The sequence below is a fragment of the Lissotriton helveticus genome, chromosome 1_1, assembly GCF_964261635.1.
Source record: "Lissotriton helveticus chromosome 1_1, aLisHel1.1, whole genome shotgun sequence".
Classification (NCBI taxonomy): Eukaryota; Metazoa; Chordata; class Amphibia; order Caudata; family Salamandridae; genus Lissotriton; species Lissotriton helveticus.
In genome coordinates this window covers 1,781,546,984-1,781,572,341 of record NC_136057.1, presented here as the reverse complement: position 1 = coordinate 1,781,572,341, position 25,358 = coordinate 1,781,546,984, and positions in this window count along the sequence as shown.

Here is a 25,358-nt window from a genome sequence, read left to right as displayed (position 1 = left end):
TGTGGGGGCTTGGCGACCTCAGATGTTCTTTCTTACTACCAAGCGTCGCATCTCCTTGTGTTAAATGAATGGTGGTATGGGGATAGAAGAGACTCGGCCTATGCACTGGAGAGGCTATTGATGGAACCTCATACGCTCCACACGCTGCTCTGTGCGACGAGGGGGCACAAGACCTTGCCGTCGGTGACGCAGGTGGTCTTTGATGTTTGGAGGCGAGCGTTGCGGCGGATGGGATGGTGGCAGACCCTGACCGAAGAAACCCCCCTTTGGCGCAATGGCCGCTTACCAGGTTTGGCAGCCCTTTCGGGATTTGCGGGATGGGACGCCATTGGTATTTCTAGATTGGGGGATGTTATGACGGGAACGACGCTCAAGTCGTTCCAAGAACTGAGCGCGGAGTATAACATGCCCCGCACGCAATTCTTCCATTACCTACAATTTCGCCATGCCCTGGCCCCGGATCTGGAGGTTTTGACGTCACTTCCCGAGTTTAGCCCACTGGAGGCCCGAGTTTTTATGGGAGATATAGACACAAAAAAGATTTCACGCATCTACCAATCCCTGATCATACACTGCTCCTCGGATTTACACAAACTTAAGGAGACCTGGGAGGCTGATGTTGGGCCGCTGGAGGAGGAAGACTGGAACGAGGTGCGGCCATTTCGGTCCGCCTTAGGTTGATTCAATTCAAATACCTCCACAGGGTGTATTATACACGGCGGAGGCTTTGGAGGGCGGGCCTCATTGCATCCCCAGAGTGTACTAGGTGTGGATATGAGGAGGGCACCTTCTTCCATACAGTGTGGCGCTTTGGAAGACTAGATAGGTTCTGGAGTGGAGTCTGGAATGGTATGGATGAGGCGCTGGGCTGGGTGCTCCCGCGCACAACGCAACTGGGTTTGTTGCATGTGTTGGAGGGAGTGGGAGGCAACCTCTACAAGAGACATTTGTTATTATTAGGTCTCACGGTGGCCAAACGAGATATTGCGAGGGCCTGGAAGACCCCGCAGGCCCAGTCACTCATAGCATGGAAGAGGGGCCTGGATTTCTGTATGGGGATGGAGAAGCCCATATTTCTTGCCCGAGGCTGCCCCAGTAAACATTTCAAGATTTGGAAGAGATGGGCCAATTACAGAGGTATCTGGCTAGAGTCGCCGACAGAACCAGACCCCGAACTGGAGGGTTGAGTGAGCTCTGCCGTAGGATGTGTGTACATGAATGGTTGGACTTGTCGGAAACCGTGCAGGGGGGAGGGATCCGGGTGGGATGGAGTTGGGGACAGTTGGGGGGGTGAGGGGGGTAAGGGGGGTGGATGGGTTACTTGCATTGATCCCATTGTACTAAATGTAAAAGTAATGATGGATTGCGTTGTTCTACATGTGTGCTGGTGTCTGACAGATACCTCTGGGGTACAGAGATCTGCGACTTTCTATGTGATCTATCAATAAAATCTGTTTTAAAAAAAACAAAACTGGACATTGAAACAACTTTTTAACTGTACCACAAAACAAAAGTTGCATAAAATGTCCATGTAATTTGACATATATTGAAAAAACCACATTGGAAGTGCGACGACGGATCTTACAGCATCAATCACGCATCGGATACAACACCCCAAATGCACACTTTGTTGAACATTACCGTACAAAGAACCATACTGCAGAAGAGATAAATTGGTTCACTTTGGATGTGGTAATAGCTACAGCAAGGAAACATCACGTGGACCAAATACTCACCATGAAAGAAAATCGATGGATTTGGCATGGCGACAGTTCAAAATGGAACAAATTGATCTGAATGGCAGACACTTGCTACATCATACATTTTTCTTCCTCCCATAATAGGTATCGTGACTGTTACTAAAATGAATTAGGTTCTTACAAATTAGAACATTCTGACTAACATTCGAATACACCTTATTATATTGATGAGGAAGTTCACTTTTTTTTGTTAACTTTGTTTTTATTAAGTTTCAGACAATGAAAATACATCGTACAAGCATCTTATAATGCTGCAACAATACAGGGGCCTCCCATGTCCCCCCACCTGCCCACCATGCAGCTTGGTGAAGCGTTGGTAAAGTAAGCCTGTATAGCAAATGTTCTGGAGTGCCCGACAGAGCAAGTACCCTTGCCAAGTTCTCCAAGCAGAAACTTAGTGTGACGATAGAAACTAAAAAACCACCAACTCCCTCCCCTCCCAGAACCGGTGTGTCTGAGATAGTCCCAGTGTGTGTCTAGCGCGCTGCGACGTGGGTACGCCTATTCCCCAGTAATGTCCTCCAGAGGTGAAGCGTCCGTGAGTCTCTGGAGGCGGAGGTATTTCTGGCATGTGACTTCATTGAATTCTGTCGACAGGATTGCGAGCAACAGCTGCCAAGTAGTAGCAAAAGTCGATAGGGATTGGGTGAGGGAAGCCTGAATGCGCTCCATGCCCACTATATACCAGAATCTATGGAGCCACCCTGTGTGTGTCGGTCGGGTCTGTGTACCCCAGAGCGACAAGATGTGCTGCACTGCCGCCCCTATTGCTAGTCCCATCTGTTTTGCCCGGATTAATTTCAGAGGGAATGTAAGTTTATTGGGTAGGCCCAAGAGTGTGTATGCTGGGAATCTTTGGATTTCCGTGTCGAAGTGTTTGTCGATTTCATTGAAAACCTCTGTCCAGTAACCCTCCACCTCCCGGCAGCCCCAGAGCAGGTGAGTCAGTGTTCCCTCCACTTCGCGTCCCCTCCAGCAAGTAGGGCTCCGATCAGGGTTACCCCTATTTTGGCAGATTGGTGTTAGATACCAGTAGGTGGCTACTTTGACCGCAGCCTCCCTGCTCGCGCTATTCCTTGCGGTGTGATTTGCTCTGTAGTATATGGCCTGCCACTCCTGGTCAGAAAGAGCCCTACCCAGTTCACCTTCCCAGCGTTTCTGATCCGCTGAACGCAGTGTAGAGATCGGCGGGTAGAGCATTCGATAGAGCTCCGAGATCAGCTTCCGATCTGATTGTTTAGTGACTAGTCATTTCTCGTAAGCCAACAATTTCCTTCCCTATGAGTTGGTGTACCTCTGGGTGCATCAGCCAGTGTCTAAGTTGGAAGTACTGGTATCTGCTCAGGTTGGGAAGGTCATAGAACTGAGTGAGGTCTGAGAATTCCATAAATCCTTAGAGACCGAATAAGTGGTCTGCTGATTTGCACGTTGATGCGCGCCATTGTGAGAAAGCTAGTTTGTCCATCCCGGGTTCAAATTCCGGGTTGTCGAGCAAAGGTGTCAGCAGCGAGGGAAACGTAGTGAGCTCCCTCCGACACGCGACTGCATCCCAGACCCTCATAATTGTGCGAGTTATAGGGGATCTATTAAGATATTTTGGCCTGTCCATGCGCCTCAGGAAAGGTATCCTCCAGAGAGCAGTCTGCGCCATCGCTCGGTCCTGAAAGAGCTACCTCTTTTCCGACTCGGGCCGGCTCCACTCCACTAAGTACCAGAGTTGGGCTGCCTGATAGTATTGTAGAAGGTTAGGGATCCCCAGCCCTCCCTCATCCGGAGGCCGAAGAGACAAGTCCCTGCGCATCCGCGGCCTTTTCCCAGCCCATATGAATTGTTGGATGGTGTCTTGTAGCTTTCGGAGTGTTCCTAGGGGTGGGCCGACGGGGATGGTTTGGAAGACATATAAGATTTTAGGCAGTATGAACATTTTTATCGCAGCGATGCAGCCCAGCAGTGACAGCGGATGTTGTTGCCATCGAAGCAGATCCCCTTGGATTTGAGAAGTGAGTCACGCATAGTTCGAGGAGACCGTCTGCTTTGTGGACGGGGTTAGAGTAATTCCCAAGTATGGGATCTCTGGGTAAGCTCGAAGGTCCCCAATTTCCGGGGGTATATTCGCTGGCATGGAAACATTGCTACCTAGGGGAAGAAGCATGGATTTCCCTGTGTTAATTTTAAAGCCCAACACTGCACCGAAGGCCTCCAGCTCACGCAGGAACGCTGGCACTGACCGTTTAGGTGTGCCCAGTGCTGCCAGGATGTCGTCCGCGTACAGACTGAGTGTGTTGTGCTCCCCACCGAAGGAAACCCCAAGAATGCCGGGGTTATCCCGAATTCTCTGGGCAAGGTGTTCTATGTAGAGCGCAAAGAGAAGGGGGACAAAGGGCACCCCTGCCATGTCCCCCTCTGGATGTCGAATGGATGCGATGTCGTACCGTTCACCCGAATCGATGCCCTCGGCTATTCATAGCAGCTCGCGACCCAGGCCCTGAAGGGATCCCCGATGCCAAAGTGTGCTAATGTCTTATCTAGGAACCCCCAATCCACCCTGTCAAACGCCTTCTCAGCATCGATCGACAGTAGCATGGCGTCCGACTGATTATAGTGGGCTTTGTCGATTAGATGCATGAGGCGTCTGGTGTTGTCGCTGCATTGGTGGTCTGGGATAAAGCCGGATTGGTCAGGCTCGATGATGCCAGGCAGCCGCGGGCCCAGTCTAGAAGCTAGAACCCCCGTAAACAGTTTTAAATTTAGGTTGAGTAAGGATATAGGTCTGTATGCGGAGCATTGGGTAGCATCTTTCCCTGGTTTAGGCAGCACAATGATATCCGCTTCTACCATATCCGGTGGAATGGAGTCCGGCCCCTGAAAAGAATTAAAAGTCAGGTTAAAATTGGCGCTAAGAGCAGGCAGAATGATTTGTAGAATCCCACAGAGAAGCCGTCCAGCCCTGGGGATTTCAAGGGTTTGAGTCTGGAGATCGCTCCGATGACCTCCTCAATCCTGATATGTGCGTCTAGAGCTGCTGCCCCAGAGGTGTTAAGGGCCGTGGTCGCCACTTGGCTAAGGTAGGCCTCGCCCACCGTGTCTATGGTCGGGTCCCTGCTATATAGGGACGCATAGTAATCCCTAAATGTGTCAGCGATCAGGTCGTCTGTTGTTACTGTCTCGCCAGGGGCATCGCTGATGGCAGCAATCTTGGCCTGCTGGGTATGGGCTCTCAGTTTGCTCACCAGGAGGTGCCATGTTTTGTTACACCCCCCCCCCCCCCACATAATAGGTGTGTTTAAGCAGCAGGGCTGCAAATTCCGCTCAGTCTAGGCCTGCAAGTTGTGCCCTGCCTGCCTTCAGTTGGAGCCAAATCCTAGGGGCGCCCGTACGGCTATGAACCCATTTGAGTTCCGTGACCTTGGCCCTGAGTAGTTCTCTTTGTTCCGCCCACTCCCAATTTTTCACTGCGGAAAGCGATATCAGTTCCCCCCTCACGACCGCTTTAAGAGCCCCCCATAATGCGGGGAGAGGCGTGCCGGGCTGATCGTTGATGGAGAGATAATCGGTAATACATTTGCTAAGCTGCTGAGCACCCCTTTCCTATGTAATAGGGATTCTCGTAACCTCCATTTGCCCTTAGATTTGTGTTTTGCGGGGGACTGTGAGGGAGAGTAACACGGCATCGTGGTCAGAGAGTGCGACTGGGACTATTTCCACTTCGTCCACCAGTGGGTAAAGTTCTGAGGAACTGATGAAATGGTCCAACCTGGTGTACGTGTGAGTAAAATGTGTATTGTGTGCTCTTGGGATGGGCCTCCCGCCAGACATCCAGAAGCCCTCTCTGCCTCAGCCAAGCCCTCCCCTCAAGTGAGATTGCCACTGTCATACCATGGCAGTGACCCGAACTGTCCTGGTCTAGGTCCATAACAATGTTGAGGTCCCAACCAATGAGAACATATTTATCCTGAGTCAGTAAGACATCCGACACTGCACCCTTAAGGAAGGATTCCTGACCTGTATTAGGAACATAGAGTGACCCCACAACCAGAGTCGTGCCTCCCACCTTGATCGTGTGCGCCAGCAGTCTACCCCTGACCTCCGCCACCTTCTCCCCCACTGAGCCCTGGAAGTGTCTAGCAACCAGTATGGTGACCTCCGCCTTCTTATCCGTGGTGGAGGAATAGTATTGGTAAGGAAAGACACGGGATCGCATCCTGTGCCAGTCTTTAGACAGCAAATGTGTTTCCTGGATGAGACAGATGGAAGCCCCAGAGTTCTCTAGGTAGGACAGGATGGCTCTACGCTTGATGGGGTTGTTGAGCCCTTTTACATTGAGGGTAACTATCTTCAAAGTAGGGCCCGACATAGTGTCAGGATGTGGTAAGACAGCGTTATCCAGGAATTCCTAGCCGCTACGAGATGCCCTGCTGAGGGCCCCTCCAGATGACACACTGGTTCCTCCCCATCCCGTCCCTTGTCCCTGCTTCCCTGCCCCAACCGTCCTCCTCCCGCCTCCCCTACCCCCACCCCCTCTCTCCAACCCTTCCAAACTCCCCATCCCCCCTCACTAACCCAACTGGATGCCCCAATATTCAATCAAAGTCCCATGTCGGCCTTCCCACCTCACAGACATGTGGTAAAATTACCTGCTGGAGCGTGCAACCTCAACGTCAAGCGCACCCACCCCCCGACCCCACCCCCCCGGCCAGCTATGAATCGCAGCTAGTGTGTCCCCACTGAGAATTCAACCAGGCATTAGGAGAGGTATCTCTGAACACCGCCGTCACTGTAGCTTCTCTTTCTTGTGACAAGGTGGCTAAGTCCGGTTTCAAGCTCGTTGCCGTCAAGGTTCTTCGTCGGCATACCTTTTGCCACCCGCCTTCATGTGGTTGCTGGGACTGGGGTGGCGCTCTTCCCTGGTCTGTGTGGGGGAGACCCAGAAGGTCGCAGGTTTCCCGGAGGGACCTCATCTGATGCAGTGCTCCGTTCCACTTAAATATCAGTCTGAAGGGGTGGCCCCAGGAGTATGCAACCCCTTTGTCTCTGAGGAAGGATGTGACCTCTTTGAACGCCTTTCTTTTCTGGAGTGTTATGGAGGAATGGTCTTGGAAGAGTGCCACCGTGTGATCTTGATATTGTAGTGGTTGTTTCAGTATAGCTTTCTTTAGGATCTTTTCCTTTAGGGGGAAATCCGGCAGAAAGGTGAGGATGTCTGGTGGTGGGGCAGAGTCCTGTCTCGGTGGGCCCACTCTATGCGCCCTATCAATCCGAATGTCCAGCTCCAGGCCAGCGCCGAGGATGTCTCTGAAAAGACCCTGTAAATATTGTGCTACGTCTGCTCCCTCTGCGGACGACGGATCCCCCCGGATTCGGATATTTCTTCTACGTGATCTATTTTCAAGATCCTCCGCATGGGCTTGTAGGTCTACCTGTTGCTCCTTGAGACAGATCAGTTCTTGTTGGAGTTGTTCCACCTCTGCACTCCTGGTATGGTCATTGTCCTCAAGAGCGGCCACACGCTACCCCAAGCCATCCACGTCGCGCCATATCTCCCTCACCTCTCCTGCCACCTCCTGTTTGAGCGTATGGAAGTCCTCCCTGAGTGAGTTAAAGAGCGATTCAAGGAACGTACGGGTGATCAGTGCATCCCCTTCTGCGTTGTCCGACTGTAGCTTGGATGGGAATGGAGACGGAGGGCCTTTGACCCCTCTGTTGGGTCCCTTGATATGCATGTCCGTGAGGGTACGCTCTCCTTTCTTGCGCGTCGAGGCCATGATTGCCTCTCCACCCCCTGGAGCCCGCGCTCGTGTCCCTTGTGCTGGATTATGAGTGCCTCTGGGTCAGCGTTAAGTCCCGGACGCTGGTCGGCGTCTTCTGGTGGAACCACCTGCTGTGACCCAATGCTCGGTGAGATCTCCAAATAATACCGCCGATTCCACGGGCACCCAACAGGGCCGCGGCTAGGGTGTAGAGGTATAGAGCGGGACCCTCCACCGCCGCCCCGGCAGGAGGCCCACAATGCCCACCGAGAGGGGTTCACGTCGGGTTCCAGTGGAGTGGGGCCGCCGCACTCGGTGAGTCCCCTCGAACGTCGGGATGTCAGCTGTTACGATGGCCTATGTCCAGGCCCATGCGTGGCGGCACCCCCGAGTTCCTCTTCAGGCCCACGGCCCCCTGCCCTGGCAGCACCCCACTACTGATTGGGTCCTTAGGTGTAATTCTCTCCCCCAAGGTGTTGGTGAAGCCCCTCCGCGCTGGTAGGGGACCGGTGTTCGCTTCAGGCTGCGTGGTAGCGGGCCCCCGAATGGCACTCCCAACCGCCAATACTAGGCCTGGTCTCAAGTCTGTATCTCTCTCCAAGTTCCTCCCCATAGCTGGGCCCCTGGGTGGATTGGCAATGCTCCGGGTGATGGGCACGTTGGCGAAGGCCACCCCACGCTGCTCAGCTTCTGATGTGTGTAGTGCCCGTTTTCCAGGAGACCGTCGAGGGTGGAGTCCCCGGCCCAGGGCCGCCGCACCTCCTCGTGGTATTTCTCGTGGTGCTAGGCCCGCATCCCCGGCCTCGAGTTTTGCGCCGCCGGCCCCGGTGATAAGGCCGCGGCGACGGGAAGCTCCTCGGGCTGCAGGAGGTTCCCCCAGGCGAGTGATGGACCGATGGGGCTCAGTAAGTTGGGGAGGGGTCGGCTGGCTCTCCCGCTGGTGAAGCGAAGGTCCCGCACAGGCCTCAAAGCAAATTCCCCACCTTCGGCGCCATTTCCCTGTCCCGGGCGCCCGTTCTTGGCGCCTCCGTCCTCTGTAAGGCCTTCCGGCAGTCGACCCTTTCTTCCGTGCTGCGTCCTCTCTGCTGCCCTGCGGGAGCCCTCCAGACCCGAGTTGGCTCCTGTCTTCTCCTCCACCGTGTGGCCACTGCGCTGGGTGAGGCCCTGCAGCCCCGGCCTCGATTTCCAACGAGGCCGCCCCGGGACCATGGGCGGCCCCTCTCGGCCTCCCACAGCGTCAGTGGGGGGTCACCTCCGCCTCGGCAGCGATTGTCCTGGCCCGCCCCTATCCAGCGAAGCGTGGGATCGGGTCAAAGCAGAAATATGGTGGCACAGTTTTGGCACCAGCAGAGCACGTAGGGTGCTACACAGTTTGTTAACTATAATGAAATTAAACTAAGATTTATAAAGCGCACTACTACCCATAGAGGGGACAGGGTATAAATAAGATGGAATGGTCATACTGGAGTCAGATTTATACTTTGCGGACTCAATTTCTATGGCAGAATGGAAATTCGTAAATGACTAGCAGATTTCTTGGCATAGAATAACATTCCAATATGGCAGAACCATTTGCTTGGTATGGCACGAACAACCTAATTCAAGATGGCAACCGTAATAGTTAGAGTGGACACGCAGTAAACGGAATCTCAAGTGATTTTTTTAAGGTATCGAAGGATGAATTGAAGTTCCCTCTGCTATTATCATGCAAGTAAAGAAGCTTCTTCTTCCACTAGTTAGATAAGACTATAGACCAGTCTCCTTCCCATTGCTAATGCATTATTGTTTTGTTGTCTTTGTATAGTGAAGTTTTCTACATTAATGTTCATACATAAGTACACTCCCTACAGTTGTGTGTTCTCTCTTAACATGGAGTGATAAGCAGTCTTACTCAGAGTGTTTCTCCACATACTTTTGTTGATTTCAACTACATTGATTAATTATGTGCCATTACAATAGCGGTGTTGTAAATACTGTCCGGGTCTCTTTATATGGAAAATGCTTGCAAAACAGTTTTCACACAAGTGTCTGCACACATCTTGGAGTTACAGTGTTGACACAGATTGTCATCACATTATGGTTATGCTGGATTGTCGCTTGTGGTTTCGGATGATGATCATATGGTGGTTTAGGATGATTAGCACACAGTGGTTTATTAGCCTGTGGTTCGAAGTGAAGAATTCACAGCATGGGTTCACTTGAGGAGTCTATGTAGTTTTTTGGTTTAATTTTCTGATTTTGTCCTCATACTCTTATAAATTTGATTTTAGGTCTTTGATGAACACTGTCCTGAAGAAGGTCTTGTGTACTATTTGTTGATACCAGAGATCGAAGCTTCCTCATCTTTCCACCACAACTGTACTTGGACTAACTTTAAGAAATACAACAATAAGCCTATTGAGTTTGAACTACAAATGCCTTTCTTTGAGACTGCTTGGGTGGATTCCTAAGCTGACATCAGTCTCCACTATATTGTGAAGTGACTTGGTGACTGGTTGGTCAGTTGTATTGTGTCTTTCAGATGAACCCTGACAGTATTTCATAACAATTAGAAAAAAATATTTAAAAAAAAATATTGTTAAGCAAGCGATTATCATGAATGAAATTTAGTGGAATATTTACGCACCGAATACGCCTCTTTGCGATTCTCTAATACACATCAAATATACCAACAAACAAGAAGGGGCTTGGTGATTGGATACTGAGGGCACCACTCAGCATAACTAATCAATTGTTCTAGTGTGAAATAATTCCTTCAAAACATATTGTGCATTCAGATAGATAGATCTTCCCTCACCTTCCCTGAAAGAAAGAAAACTGTCCTGCCACATGCATGGATGGGCCACTGTAAAGGAAAGGAATAGACCAAACGTTTGTTTTCTAATAAACAAAATTATATGAATCATTGTTTACATAATGTATGCTGCATTGTGCTTCACATTCAATAAAAAGTCAACCAGATCAATCCAACTTTTGATACAGCTTTCTGGTTCCCCATCTATCTTCTTTGGTTGAAGGAGTTACCCCTTTGTCATGTGGAACATTTTTCACCAAGCTTCTTCCGGTCACAAAACATTGTTTGGTCACTGTAACAGTGCATTCGACGACCTAAGTATTTCATTCAAGTCTGATTTTCCTCCTATTTCACCAGATTTTATTTCATATATTTTCTTGCAGTAACGTGACTGAGACAACCACTCTTTGTGCATAAAACAGGAGAACGAACAGACCTCCCTAACATGCAGGGAGACGCTTTGTACTCTTGATGAAGTATGTTTTTTCTCTCACACTGATTAATTGAAGCATTTTGAACACGCAGGAAGTAGCACACAGAACTAGAGGACTAAAAATCGAGTTTCCTCTTAGTGTTTGACTACAGAATCCGTCCTCCCCTGGCACCCTATGATGTCTATTGAAAAAACAAATCATGTATGGAGTATGTTGTCTGTTTTTCTTTTTAATTGCATTTGCCTTTTATTTTACTTTGATTTGAAGTTACGAGTAACCGTTCTGTTGCGTCTCTATATGTGGTGACAACAACACTCAGGAAACACAAGGTTTTCGCCTAAACAGTTGTTAACTATTGCACTGTATGATCACACAACTGGGGGTGCTCCTAAAAATTACGAGCGCCTACTGATACCTAATCCGCACCCCACTTTTTCTCTTTGCAGTTATGACCGTACAAGTAAAAGGTCCTACAAATATGGTCTGCATGTTTATTATGATTTAATTGCATAGCAACTAGCTGGAACAATTGCCAAAAGTAGGGTGATAACGAGGTCCTGAAGAAAGCCCATTGACCCTTCACGGGCTATACAAAGGCTGAAACATGTCGACCTACCAGATGCTTGGGAACATTAATTCCTAAAAGCATCACACAGTTCTTTTTAACCTAGCCCTAAATAATCAATCTATTACATATGATGTAAAGGCTATTTCAACTCACTCTCTCAACCCTGCCTTCACTTGTTAAACATGTTGAGCTCACCCACTCACGTTCAAAGTCTGGGTGAGGGTCCAATGATGAAGCATGCCACAGGTGGTACCTGTGGGTGAGGACCATATATATATATATATATATATATATATATATATATATATATATATATATATATATATATATATATATATATATATATATATATATATATATATATATATATATATATATATATATATATATATATATATATAAAAACAATACCCTTTCAGGCATAGAGTGACGCATAAATTATGCAAAATAAGCAGAGAACTCTGGGTAATTTTCAAATTTAGGTGGGAAGCAGCTCAAGTATATAGCGCTCAACACCTGCGACACTCTAAATGTGCTCACCTCAAAGGCCTGCTTTTCTATCAAAGTCTTTAAGCATAGGATTAGCACAGTGCCATCAACGCCGAGATAGAAAGGGGCAACATCTTTTGCCATTTCAACAGCAAAGCCTTTAAGCATAGGATTAGTGCAGTGCTACTCATGCCGAGCTGTAAAATGTTCAAAGCCTTTTACCACTCCAGGCACAGTATTACAGCTTTGGATTAGTAAAATACCATCCAAGCCAACCTGAAATGAATAAAAGCAACCCCTGACACACATTTCACACCACTCTAGAGAAGACTTTTATATCTGACTAACTGTGAAGCGAGCGCCGATTTACTTGGGTGCATTTCGCTAACCTGTCTCAGATACACACAATAATGCACTCTCCTAAAAAAACTGTCTCTTTCCTCTTTTTATGTTTACTGGTTTCCACAGTGATAAATTACTTCCAGCAATTGCTTTTCAAAGATTTTTTCCGGACCTGCAATACCACTAGTTTGGGCCCCGGCATGTCCACACCCTTTGAATCCCCACACAAACACTTTACGAACCATCCTGTCCCCACCAAGCCACTGTCCACATGCAGAGCCAGCTCTTGCTGCTGTGAAAATGCCCATTCACGGACCACTACCTACCACCATGGCCAGTAGTTTTTTCTAAGATCAGTGAGGACAATGCCACCGCCATAAATGCTTCTGCGTAGTTTGTTTAGGGTAATTCTAACCAGTCCACCATTCCTCAATATAGAGTGAAGATGGACTCAACCCTTTCAAAAACAATTCCTTCAGTATGAAAAGGGAAATTTGCATTACAAATTATCAGTAGGGAGATCATTTTGTACAATGCAGCTCAGCCTAGAGTGGACAGTGACACGGTCTCATTGTAGGAAATTGGGTTACTGGTTGAGGAGGTTTAAACCCTATTCAAGCAGCAACCATAATCCTTGTTAGGGTGAATGTAGGAAGGTAGGATCCTTCTAGCATGGTTACTCCCACTTTTTCAGTAAAACACAAACAATTGAAGAAGGGTCTGAGGGAAATTTAAAGACCTGCCCAGTTCGTATCCCCCTAACTGTAATCCTAACAACAAAAGAACCGGGGGTCTATAACGGAGCTTCAAGTACTCCGAGCTGCTACAAAACTCCTACATAAGTGAGTTAGGCGCTAATAGAGCTACATAAGTCTCTATATCAGAATGTGTGCCAGGACAAACCTGTCGAAGAACCTACTCAGTAAATGCAGTTATATGTTTAGACTGCTTCCTCTGCATTGTTCTTGTTTGTTTGAGACAAATTACATTAGAGTTTTTCGCCTATTGATCCTTTTACCCCTTGTTTTTAACTCACACATCTTTTGATTTTTGCACTGCACTCGATCCCATCTTTATCATTTGTTCATGGGTACCTTAGCGATTGATGGTGCGACCCAATTGAGTAAGGGCGATGGATGGGTCTCATTGATCAAGAGACATACCACCCCATTTTTGGATGACCAAATGAGAACACTTGATCTACATACCTATTTGATGGGAATCCAACACATCTCTGTACGGGTCTTACCAACAATCTCAGTAGGTTCTTCGACAGGTTTGTCCTGGCACACATTCTGATATAGAGACTTATGTAGCTCTATTAGCGCCTAACTCACTTATGTAGGAGTTTTGCAGCAGCTCGGAGTACTTGAAGCTCCGTTATAGACCCCCGGTTCTTTTGTTGTTAGGATTACAGTTAGGGGGATACGAACTGGGCAGGTCTTTAAATTTCCCTCAGACCCTTCTTCAATTGTTTGTGTTTTACTCCCACTTTTTGCCTGGTGTCAGTGTTTTTGACTTAGTTTGCTGGGATCCTGCTAATCAGAACCCCAGCAATGGTGCTTTCGCACCTAAATTGAAATGGTAAATACTTTGGTATTTTCACAATTGGCTACTGGTGTACCCTTGTAAATCCCTAGTATATGGTACTACGGTACCCAGGGCATAGGTACACCAGTTGTCTCCCATCAGCTGCAGCATGTATTGTGCCACTCATGGGAGTCCACTTAAACTGTGACTACAGGCCTGCCATTGCAGCCTGTGGGTGTTGGTGCTTGCACCTCTCACGATAGATATAACTTTTCCTTATATCTGAGGTCACTACATCTTGCCAGGAGGTGTTTTTTCCTTGCTCGCCACTATGACGTTGACGAACGCCAGTGAGGGGAAAAAAACTCCACTCCGCAACGCGGAGTGGAGTTTCTTGGAACTCCGTGATCACCGCGTAAAGCGGAGTGTGGAAAACTCTGCCAACTCCGCGAGCGGAGTTCACTGCCCAGACTTGCTTTAAACCTATAAGTCACCCCTATGGCAGGCTCTTCAGTACTGTGGGGCAGGGTGCTTGGTTTATAAGTGTGAGAGTGCCCCTTTTTGAGCAGGACACCCCTACAAACCCCAGAGTCGATTCTGCAGGCTTTGTAAGTGGGCTCAGCCATTTTTAGACATATAGTGGACATCAGTCATTAAACAAGATGTCCAACTATATAGTGGCTGCACTGAACCCGGTCATGTTTGGTATCAAATATGTTGGAATCATACCCCAACACGGATTCCAGTGTTGGAAGTATGATCCCATATACTGGAGGTCTCCTTGGGAGACACCCCCATACTCCCAGTAACACCCTTTCAGGGTCTTCAAGGAAGCTAGTGCTGCTGCCGACCACAGACACGATTCTGCCCTCCTGCTGCTGGGCCAAGCTTGAGCAAGGGAAGGTAAAACAATAGGTTTTCTGTCACAGGGAGGCTTGACCACCTCCCTGACAGGACTTTGTGTATTGGGCTGAGGTGTGGGGCGCTTGCCAGCCCCACCAGACTACTTTGAAGGGCACTTGTGGTACCCGCCTTGCATACTCGAGTTTGAGTCAGTACAGGTAGCCCTTGGCTCCTGCTCTGGCGCAAACCTGGACAAAGGACATGGGAGTATCCTCCCCTCTGTTCAGTCCCTCCTCTGGGAGGGACACACCCCCCACCCAGAGTTGTTCCAAACTCTTTCCTTAGGGTATTTAAGGGTTTACCTGTGGGTGAGTACTTCGATTCGTCATGGAACAAGACTCATCCCTGAAACGACATCACTCTTCAACCGTCTGGACACTTGGACTTTCGATTGGAACCGAGAATGCACCAAGGAAGACTACTGCTGCTCCTGGTCTTACTGTTCTTCAAGCCTTCTTCATTGTTTGTGTCTGTGCTTGTTCCAGGTTCTCCAACAGACCTGTGGGCATCAAGGACACCCAGAAAAGTCTCCCTTGTAGTAAAGAAGTCACTCCCCTGCATCTGCAGGCATCGCAACAAAGCTGACCAGTCAGCTGCTCCTGTCGTCCTATGTACTTTATGAGGCTCAGCAACACATGTCGTGGTTCTGCAACTCCCTCGAGGCCTGACCTGTCCGCTCTGCAATTCTGAGGCCAGTATCCCTCACTAGAGCCGCTGGAACCAGACCCCTGTGCACCGCACCAACTTGCCATTGCCAAGGCGTGTTGACTCTGTACTCCAGAGATCTTCGGACTACAAAAAGCTCCAGCCTCCAGCATCTCTTTCCTCTAAGATCAGAGTCCTCACTGCATCCTCTGAAAAAGTGCCTTTATCTTTGGTGAGCTGCTTGAGGTCCTCTTGTGACTACTGTGCTTTCGGCCTATGGTTACTCCTGAGGTTCTTCTACTGCTTCAGTGGGCTCCCCTGCTTGCTCGGACCTGCTCTGACTCTCCTGCTGTAGGGGAGTCCCCCAGACCTTGCTGGTCCCAATGTTGCTCCTTTTTTGTCTTCCACGCCAGTTGCAGGTACCAAGGCTTGTTGGTGCTCCCGCTGGACACTGACCACCTAGTCACCGACACCCGACGTGGGAAAGCTAGTGCATGGCTCCTGGTCTTCCTCAGCATCGTCTGGTCCTCACAGCTGCAGCGACAAGGTCACTGTCAACATCAGACCCTCCAGACATTAGAAGACTTTGTGTCTCTGTGCCTCCTGGTCACCTCTGAGTGGCATAGATTCTGCCCCTTTGCTTGCAGGTTCTTCACTTCCAGAATACAACTTGGATTCCACCGGACTCCTTTGACATTTTCTCAAGAGGCATCTTCTTCGAAGTCTCCCATTGTTGTCTACGTCAGATTCTGACGCCACTTCACCCCTATGCAAGGGGCTTCCCTGGTGTAGGTAACCTGGTCCTGGGGCATCCACAGGTGGGTTGGCTCTCCAAAGGGTTTCTTCGGTGTCCTCCGGGAAGGGTCCATCTTCTCTAAAACGGCAACCGCGAGTTCTTCAGTGACTTCTATCGGACATGCGGCTGGGTTTCCACTCTGCACACAAACTCCGTGGGGTTCCTGGGTACTTACCTTGGGTGGGTCCTTGTGTGCCCTGCTCCTCTAGGTCGTCTGGTCCAAGCCTTGTTCTCCTTTGCAGTTCACATTCCACTTTCTTAATACATGGTTTGGTCTCCCCCCCGGAGACCACTTTACTTTGTGCTACTTACTTGACTGCTTTTGAAGTATTCTTGTGCATTGTGTTGATCTCTTCAGTTAGGATATACCAATGTGATAGTGATATTGTGTAGCATTAAATAGACTTATTTTTGCTAAACACTGTGTTGTTTCTTTTCATGTAACTTACATTACAGATTAAACTGGTAAAACAAGCTGCTTAACACTCCTTCAAGATAGTTCTCCACAGCTACCACTTTAAGAACTTTCTATAATTATCAAAGATCACTAAAACTACCATAATGCTTGCCTGGATTAGTGCAAGGTGCACCACTTGCATAAGTGTGCACCATATACTGAGCCAGTCTCCTACAGTGAAGTTACAAGCAAACCCTAAATTAAACTGTGCTTAACCCTCTGGTAGCTTGTCACAGAGCAGTCAGGCTTAACTTAGAAGCAATGTGTAGAGTATGTATGCAGTACTTGAAACAGTAATTAACTAAAACCAAGACAAGAAAAATGCCACACCAATTTAGACTAATAAAGTACATTTGAATAAATGCATCACTCCACACCAAAACAACAAAAATCCAATTGGTAGAACCGCAGTTATGCAAATGTAAAGATCGCATTGAAAATAGCATAAAAAAGGACAAAGCGGCAACTGTGGTTATCTGGTTTAGCCTGACCAGGACAAATATAGGCCGACCACGATGGAGCACGGGCCGGTTACAGGTACTCCATTAGTTCTGCTGAAGACAGTACCGTATTCCTGGTTGCGAAGAGATGCAGTGTCCCGCATCAAGGATGCATCGTGCAGCAGAGGCAATACGAGGTCCGGAAGAGATGATGTGTCTTGCAGTGACTGTTCTGGGGAGCTGCGACCTGCAATGTGCTGTCTTTGCATGGAGATGCATTGTGCAGAGGTGGTGCAGACAGACTGCATTGTGACAGGCGATTTCCTTGCGTTGGGGAAGTCTGTGCAGCAGAGGCGATGTGTTGTTTCCGAGGATGATGTGTCAAGCAGCAGAGGTGATGCACCGGTTGTAGGAAAGTGCCACTTTTTACAAGGTTAACCCCCACTTTTTGCCTGATTTCTGTTGCACTTTGACAATGTGCACTGGGTCCCTGCTAATCAGGTTCCCAGTGCCTGTGTTCTATTCCCAAAAATGTACCTTTGTTCCCACAGTTGGCACACCTTTGGCATACATATAAGTCCCTTGTAAAAAGTACCACTGGTACCAATGGCCATGTGAACAGAAAGGGTCTGTAAGTGCAGCAGCATGTATTGTGTCACCCTCAGAGACCCCTCACCAAACACATATCCACTGCAATTGCAGACTGTGTGTTTTAGTGCAGCTAAAACTGAAGAGTCTACATTGCCCACATCCCTGTGTGCCATGCCCACAAACCACTGCCTGAGGCAGAAGTAAGCAACCTCTCTAGCAGGCCTCACAGCCCTAAGGCAGGGTGCACTATACCACAGTTGAGGGCATACCTTCATGAGCAATATGCCCCCACAGTGTCTAAGTCCATTCTTAGAAACTGTATGTGCAGTGAAGCCATATTGAGTACATGGGCTGGGAGTTTGTCATTATGAACTCCACAGCTCCATGAATGGCTTTACTGAATGCTAGGAAGTTTGATACCAAACTTCTCAGCATAATAAACCCACACTTGTGCCAGTGTTGGATTTATTGTAAAATGCACTCAATGGGTATCTCAGAGGTGCACCCTGAAGAAAGAACAACTCTCTTGTGTGCAGCGGACTGGTCTGCACCACCTGCCACTTTTAGACATATTTCTGAACCCCTGAGGTGGGAGGCTTGTGCTCTTGTGGGTCAGAAACAAAGCCTGCTTGGGGTGGTGGTGCTTTTCACCTATCCCCCACACAGGGCATTCAGGGCGGTGAGCCTCAAAGGCTTCCTAACATTTGTTATGCTAGCCATGGCCTCTCCAGCTAGTGGAGATGACGCCCCCTGACCAAGCCCCACTTTTGGCAGCAAAGTCAGTGGGAAAATTAGTAAAGCAGGAGAGGTGTGTCTCCTTCCAGCCAGGACCGCCCTAAGGTGTGACCCCCCCCTCCTTAGAAAATCCTCCAGGTTGGCTGGAAGGATGTTAGCCAATAGGATTAGGGGATTCCCCCTCCCCAAAGGGAGGGGATATACAAAGGGTGTAGTCACCCTAAAGGTAAGTAGCCCATTGGCTACTACCTGCCAGTACCTGTAATGCCCCTAAATTGAGTATTTAGAGGCACCCCTCAACCTTGATTTTCAGTTTCCTGGCGACCTAAAGGAGGAGGGCCGAAGATCTGTGCAACAGTGAAGACTCGATACGACAACTGACTTGACCCCAGCCCTACCAGCCTGTTTGCAGCCTTCGAAGGAACCTGCTTGAAGAAGCGACTCATCCTGCAGGCCCAGCGACCTCCACAACCCTGGTAGAACTGCCTGCCTTCCTTCCATAAAGTATAAATAATCAACAAAGACCACCTCATATGAAGTTAGTATGTATTCCGATGTTGGTGGAATACACTCAGTGTGTTAAAATACCCCTCACACACCAAAAGGGCCCTTGGTGTCATGCTTCATCATCGGGGTCTTCCCGCCCCGCTGCGGGATGGGGCAGTTCTGCGACAAGCGACTACGCTGGAGCACCTTTTATTTGTGTGGGTACTATGTGAGTGAATAGGAGTGAGTGTCAGTGGGGTCAGGAGTGATGATGAAAGTGAGATTAAAAAAATACCTGGCCAAGTGGTAGAAAAAACTATTTAATAGGCACTGGCTGGTATTGTTAAAAGGGGTGATGCGGAGAGGTAAAGCAAGTTACTGGGCTTACTCTCCTGTGTGGGTCAACGTGTTTCGGGGCGCCATGCCCCTTCGTCAGGACCGGGTGTAGATCCCCCTGTCACTCACTAATGTTATCCCACAATTAATGGGTGTAAATAAATATAATAATTATCAATGTGTATAAATATGTTACATAAATATACGTGTTTAAGCTCTATCAGAAATTCTGAAGTAATAAGCCTGAAAGAATAAGAGCACATGGTATTATTCTTTCAGGCTTATTACTTCAGAATTTCTGATAGAGCTTAAACACGTATATTTATGTAACATATTTATACACATTGATAATTATTATATTTATTTACACCCATTAATTGTGGGATAACATTAGTGAGTGACAGGGGGATCTACACCTGGTCCTGACGAAGGGGCATGGCGCCCCGAAACATGTTGACCCACACAGGAGAGTAAGCCCAGTAACTTGCTTTACCTCTCCGCATCACTCCTTTTAACAATACCAGCCAGTGCCTATTAAATAGTTTTTTCTACCACTTGGCCAGGTATTTTTTTAATCTCACTTTCATCATCACTCCTGACCCCACTGACAATCACTCCTATTCACTCACATAGTACCCACACAAATAAAAGGTGCTCCAGCGTAGTCGCTTGTCGCAGCACTGCCCCGTCCCGGGGCGGGAAGACCCCGATGATGAAGCATGACACCAAGGGCCCTTTTGGTGTGTGAGGGGTATTTTAACACACTAAGTGTATTCCACCAACATCGGAATACATACTAACTTCATATGAGGTGGTCTTTGTTGATTATTTATACTTTCAGAAGAGGAGGATTTGCCCACCTCGGTGCCGCGCGGCACCACCTCTTCACTCCCCCCTTTTTGCCTTCCATAAAGACCAAGGACTCCCGAGGACAGCAGCCATGTCCACAAAGAAATCACCAAGCACTCCTTTGCCTTCTGGAACCGTGAGCCCTGCCCACTCTGCACCCTACTCCCACGGCCCGAGTGGCCTACCAGTCCAGTGAAGTCTCCCCAGTGATACTAACCATGAAACCATTGTTGGCTAACCTCTCCTGGACCCCACGAAGAAGCATGCAGCCTCATCACGGAAGGTCTTCCAGACCGTGACCGGCTCTGGTAAAGATCTTCCAACATCTAAAGGCACCACTGTATCCTCAGCCCCGGACTTTGGGGAGCCCAGCTGACGTTGCTCAGGCATCCACCGACATCCGAACTTACCTGCCCAGTCGATCACCTTTGTCCAACCTCCTGGTCCAAGCCTGCAACCTCTTTGTGATACTGAGTTCCCCCCTTCACTTGCATTGAGCAACTGAGGCTGTTTTTGCACCTTGCACCCGGCTGCCCCTGTGCCGCTGGTGCAAGGATCCCTGGGATCTGTTTCCTGAAACCACGGGTACTTACCTGCAGACCATCAATCTCCAAACACCCCCAGTCTCCATAGACTAACATTGGGCTCCTGGCATCACCTTTGACCTCTGCACCCGGTCGCCTCAGTGCCGCTGGTGGTGCAGATTGGGTGTCCACTTGAACTTTGGCTGTTTTGGTCCAAACCCCCGTACACTGGGATTGGAAGTCAAGTACTTACCTGTTAATGTGACTAGCTGTTTTCAAGGTTGCTGGAAGCCTGTTTTGTCTCCGAGTCGTCTGATCAGGAGGCAAGGCTGCTAGACCTTGGAGTCACTCTGGGGTCCTGGCTTTAGAGGTGCAGGTCCAGTCCTTCTCACCAAGGCAAAAGGGCAGCAGGTCAACTGTCCTTAAGAGAAGCAGTTCAGCAGTGTGGCTTTCCTTTCCCCAGCACAGCAGTCTTTCTTCCTGGCAGGGTCTACAGGTCCAGAAGTGTATTGAAGAGGTGCGGTCTAAACTGCAACATTTATACCTGGTGCCCACCTTGAAGCGGCTGAAGCTTCTAAACGTTTTCACATCTCCTTTCTCCATGTCCTGGTCCCAGCTTTTCTGGGGTCAGAAAAGACTAGTGACAAACCTTTTGTGAGAGTGCCCAGTCCTTGTGATGTGCAAGTGTGGTAAGTGACAGCTCCTCCCCCACGCACCGAATAGTTAGGGCAAGAAAATGCCAACTTACTAAAAGTGGAATTTTCTGAATTGTGATTAAAAATCAAACTTTACCAATAAAGAGAGCTTTTGATTACAATTCTTTAGACACAAAACTTGGAAGTTATAGCATATGAAATGTAATACTGGAACTCCAATGCTATCCCATGAGAGTGGTAAGCCTTGGAGGAGTGAAAAACGAATTCAGGTTTGTTTTTTTTACTACCAGGACATGTTAAACTAAGAAGTACATATCCTAAATTTAAGTAAACTGCACCCTTCCCTCTGGGCTGCTCAGGGCCTATCGTAGGGGTGACTGATATGTATTAAAAAGGAAGGTCTATACTTTGCCAGATTGAAATGGCAGTTTAAAACTGAATACACAGGCTGCAATGGCAGGCCTGAGGCATGTTTAAAGGGATACTTAAGTGGGTGGCACAATCAGTGCTGCAGGCCCATTGGTAACATTTAATTTACAGGCCCTGGACCCACGTACTACATCATTACTGTGGACTTACAAGTAAATTAAGTAGGCTAATTGGGTGTAAGCCAATTTCACCATTTGTTTTGTAAGTAGGGAGCACAAACACTTTAGCACTGGTAACATGTGGAGAGTTCTAAAGCCAGCAAAAATGACATCAGCAAAACAGGAGGGTCGAAGGTAAAAACGTAAGGGGAGAACCACGCCAAGGATGACCGGTCTAACATCAGTGAATTGTATAATTTTAAAACGTTTTCAAGGTTGCCTCCAATTTGATGGTGGTGTATCGGTTTTTGTCCTCTGTGATATGGATGCTTAGGTACAGGACACTTTCCCTGGTCAACTGAATATTCTAGACAGGGTGTGGAATCCAACCTCATTAGTGGTTGTAGGAGACATTTATCCATGTTTATCTTAAGATTGGAGTAATAGGTGTACACCGTGAAACTCTGCAGTGGTGTTGAGATTGTCAAGTTAGGCTCCGCAATATGGAATAGTTTCTTACCTGTAATTCTAGTTTTCGCTCAGGGGAATCTCCATTGAAATCATGAGCACTGAAAACGTCCGCTCAAATGCCGAGGACCCTGGAGCAATTCTTTCAAAGTCACAATTTTTATAGTAATTTCACCGTACTTCAGAAATGCTAAGTTACATGTGACAAAACAGTTTTTGCAGGCTTTAGACAAGCTATATTGCCAGTTACATTACTTTAAAAGAGAAGAAAAAACATACAGACTTTAAAAGCCACTAAAAATAAGCAAAATTGGCTTTAAAAAAAATCCTTCACAAACGTTTTATTTTCTTTTAAAGTGAATGATAGGGAAATATTAAGTACATATGTTGCAGCATTGACACAACAAAAATAGAACACTGCCTTTAACGACATCCTGAACTCCAGGCTCCCATCACACCCTGCAGGTGGCAGTTAAGTCTTTTTTGATGCAGTGAGTAACTGGATTCAAATTCAAATGTATTTTATTTCGACAATTTATAAAAACCACTACATAACTTTTAAAAAAAGACATTGAAAACCAAGTTGGTATTGTTTTTAGACAGAACAAGAAAGCCAATCATTCGTCCCGTAGGGACTGTATATGAAAGCTGTCCACCGCAAACAAGACAAAGCTTTCTACTACTACCTCGGGATTCTTTATGTACATGATTTGCAAATGTCTAGAAATAAAAACTGAATATGATGCACAAAGATCTGGTATGCTGACTCATACATACTAGAACATGGCTATCATAACATACCAGTACATAAGTGAGAGGAGGAAATAAGACTAGGTCGCCCTCCTTAACAAGTAATCAAACATTAAACCCAACGTTTCGGGTTCCAAGACCTAGCTTTTAAGAATGGCTACTGGCCAGTACAGGCAGTAAAAAGCCAAAAGAAAGGAAAATTCCTTTCTTGAGTCCCCTCACTCACCAGGGTTTCCCCACTGTGACATGCTTCATCGATGGGGCCATCCCAGCTCTCTACGAACTGGGGCGTGCTGCGACTTGCGGAGTTATGTAGGAGCACTATTCTTGTGGAAGACTATGTGTGGTGCAATGTGTGGTGGAGTGGGTGTAAGTGGTTAAAAATACCGTGCTAGTGGGTCTCAAATATTTTATTCTCGCTCCTAGGCAAGTATGGTTAACAAGCATTTTCAATGCAACGGTCTCGCCTTTGCCAAAGTTACAGCTATTGGCATTGTAAATAACATTTTTATTTATGTGTTGGTTTTGAAAACAGATAAATAAATGGCATTGTCATTTACAATGTCAATAGCTTAATCTCTCGCAAACGCGAGACCTATTGCATTTGCACCCACCCACAGAGAGCACCCCACACACACACACACAGAGCCCCCACACACACACACACAGAGAGCCCCATACACACACACACACACACACACAGAGCCCCACACAGAGAGCCCCCCACACACAGAGCCCCACACACACAGAGCCACCCCATCTCTGCTCTCTCCCTTCTCTCTCGCCCCATCTCTGCTCTCTCCCTTCTCTCTCGCCCCATCTCTGCCCTCTCCCTCTTCTTCCTCTCGCCCCATCTCTGCCCTCTCCCTTCCCTCTTTGCCTCCCCTTCTCTTTCTTCCTGTCCTCTGGGGCACCGACGCAGACCAGGGACACAACTGGTGTCCAAAGACAGCATTTAACCTCAGCCCAACACCAATTCTCCAGCCGCAAACCTCTCATGCTGTGCCCTTGAGCCCCCTGCCTGTTGGACCAGCCGTGAGCAGGGGACCACTCGACCGAGCCGCCCTACTTCGGCGTAAAGCCTGGCCTGGGACCCTATCCGATCCCCGCAACTATGGAAGCGCACGCACTGAAAGCCTTACCGGTGGGGATCTAGTGGGTGTGCGTCGCAATCTGGCCAAGGCACTTCCAGCGAGGCCCGGCCTGCAGGGGCGAGGGTGCGGAGTTGAGAGTGCCTGCTGCAGACATGACCTAGACAGGAGAGGCCGGGACGCCACAATGGTGGACAAAATTCCGAAAGGCTAAAATAAGCTCCAAGGACTCCGAGGGCGTGTTCCGAGGTATTTAGAGGCATGGAAAACTCTAGGTCTACAATAGAAAAATATATATAGAAAATGGCACAACACTCGCGAGTCAACAAGAAACGGCGAGTTCGAGAGAAGCCATTTTTGGTGCCTAAAACAAACGACATTTTGTGAGTGACTCAGAAATTATTTCTGACTTGCGAGCAGTGGTGGCTGGTGACGTGTTAAAGTGGTGAATTATATCGAATTCACTAACAAATGGAATTGCCTGGGTAAGGGCTTTGAAACTTTCTTTACACCATCTCGAATCATGTGATCCCGCCCCGATTTGAGAGTTTTACGCTGTGGAAAGGAAATTTCCGCAGCTTGGGGGGCATTCCCAGGCATGACGGACTCCAAGGGTGTGTTCCGTGGTATTTAGAGGCATTGAAAACTCTAGGTCTACAATAGAAAAAAATATATATATATAAAATGGCACAACACTCACGAGTAAACAAGAAACGGCGAGTTCGAGAGAAGCCATTTTTGGTGCCCAAAACGGCCCCCACGACACACACGAGAAAGCTTGGCTGCAACGGAACGGCAAGAAGGACGACCATATTGGGAGAATCACGACCACGTTCCTGCGAGGCAGAAATGCCTTGGAGAAACACACAGTCATTTTGGGATTCGGGGGCGTGTTTTTAGGTTTGAGTGACTGAAGAAGTCACAGAGAGAAAGAACCTAAAAAACACACTCCCGAGTCCCAAAAAGATGGGGCTTAAACGGAGTGACGCCCCTCTCCTCCAATGGCTGGCCAGCATTTAGGAGGCCAGCCAATGGAGAAGAGGGGCGGGGTTAAGCTCCCAATACTGTTGACATAAAATTTCAGCTGCGCAGTGTAACGCTAGGCCGAGACCTAAAAATGAGGTTCACACTGTGTACCTATCTGTAATGAGAAGGAAATCAGTGTATGGTCGACATGGTTCAAGCTTCCCCTAGCTTTTCCTCAGGACCACACTGGGACCAGCCCTGAGTTTGCCACTCCTGTATACCTTAATAGGAAAATAGAAATAAAGAAAAATAGAGAAACGCTGCTACTAATAAAGGCATGCGTTAGAATACATACGATTGCTAGTTCTCGTTGTATATCTGTAATGTAAAGAACAAATGTTAAAAAACAACAACCCCCTCCTTTAAGTGGGGGAATCAACATGCTTCCATGCCGCGCTTATATATGGGTGGTTT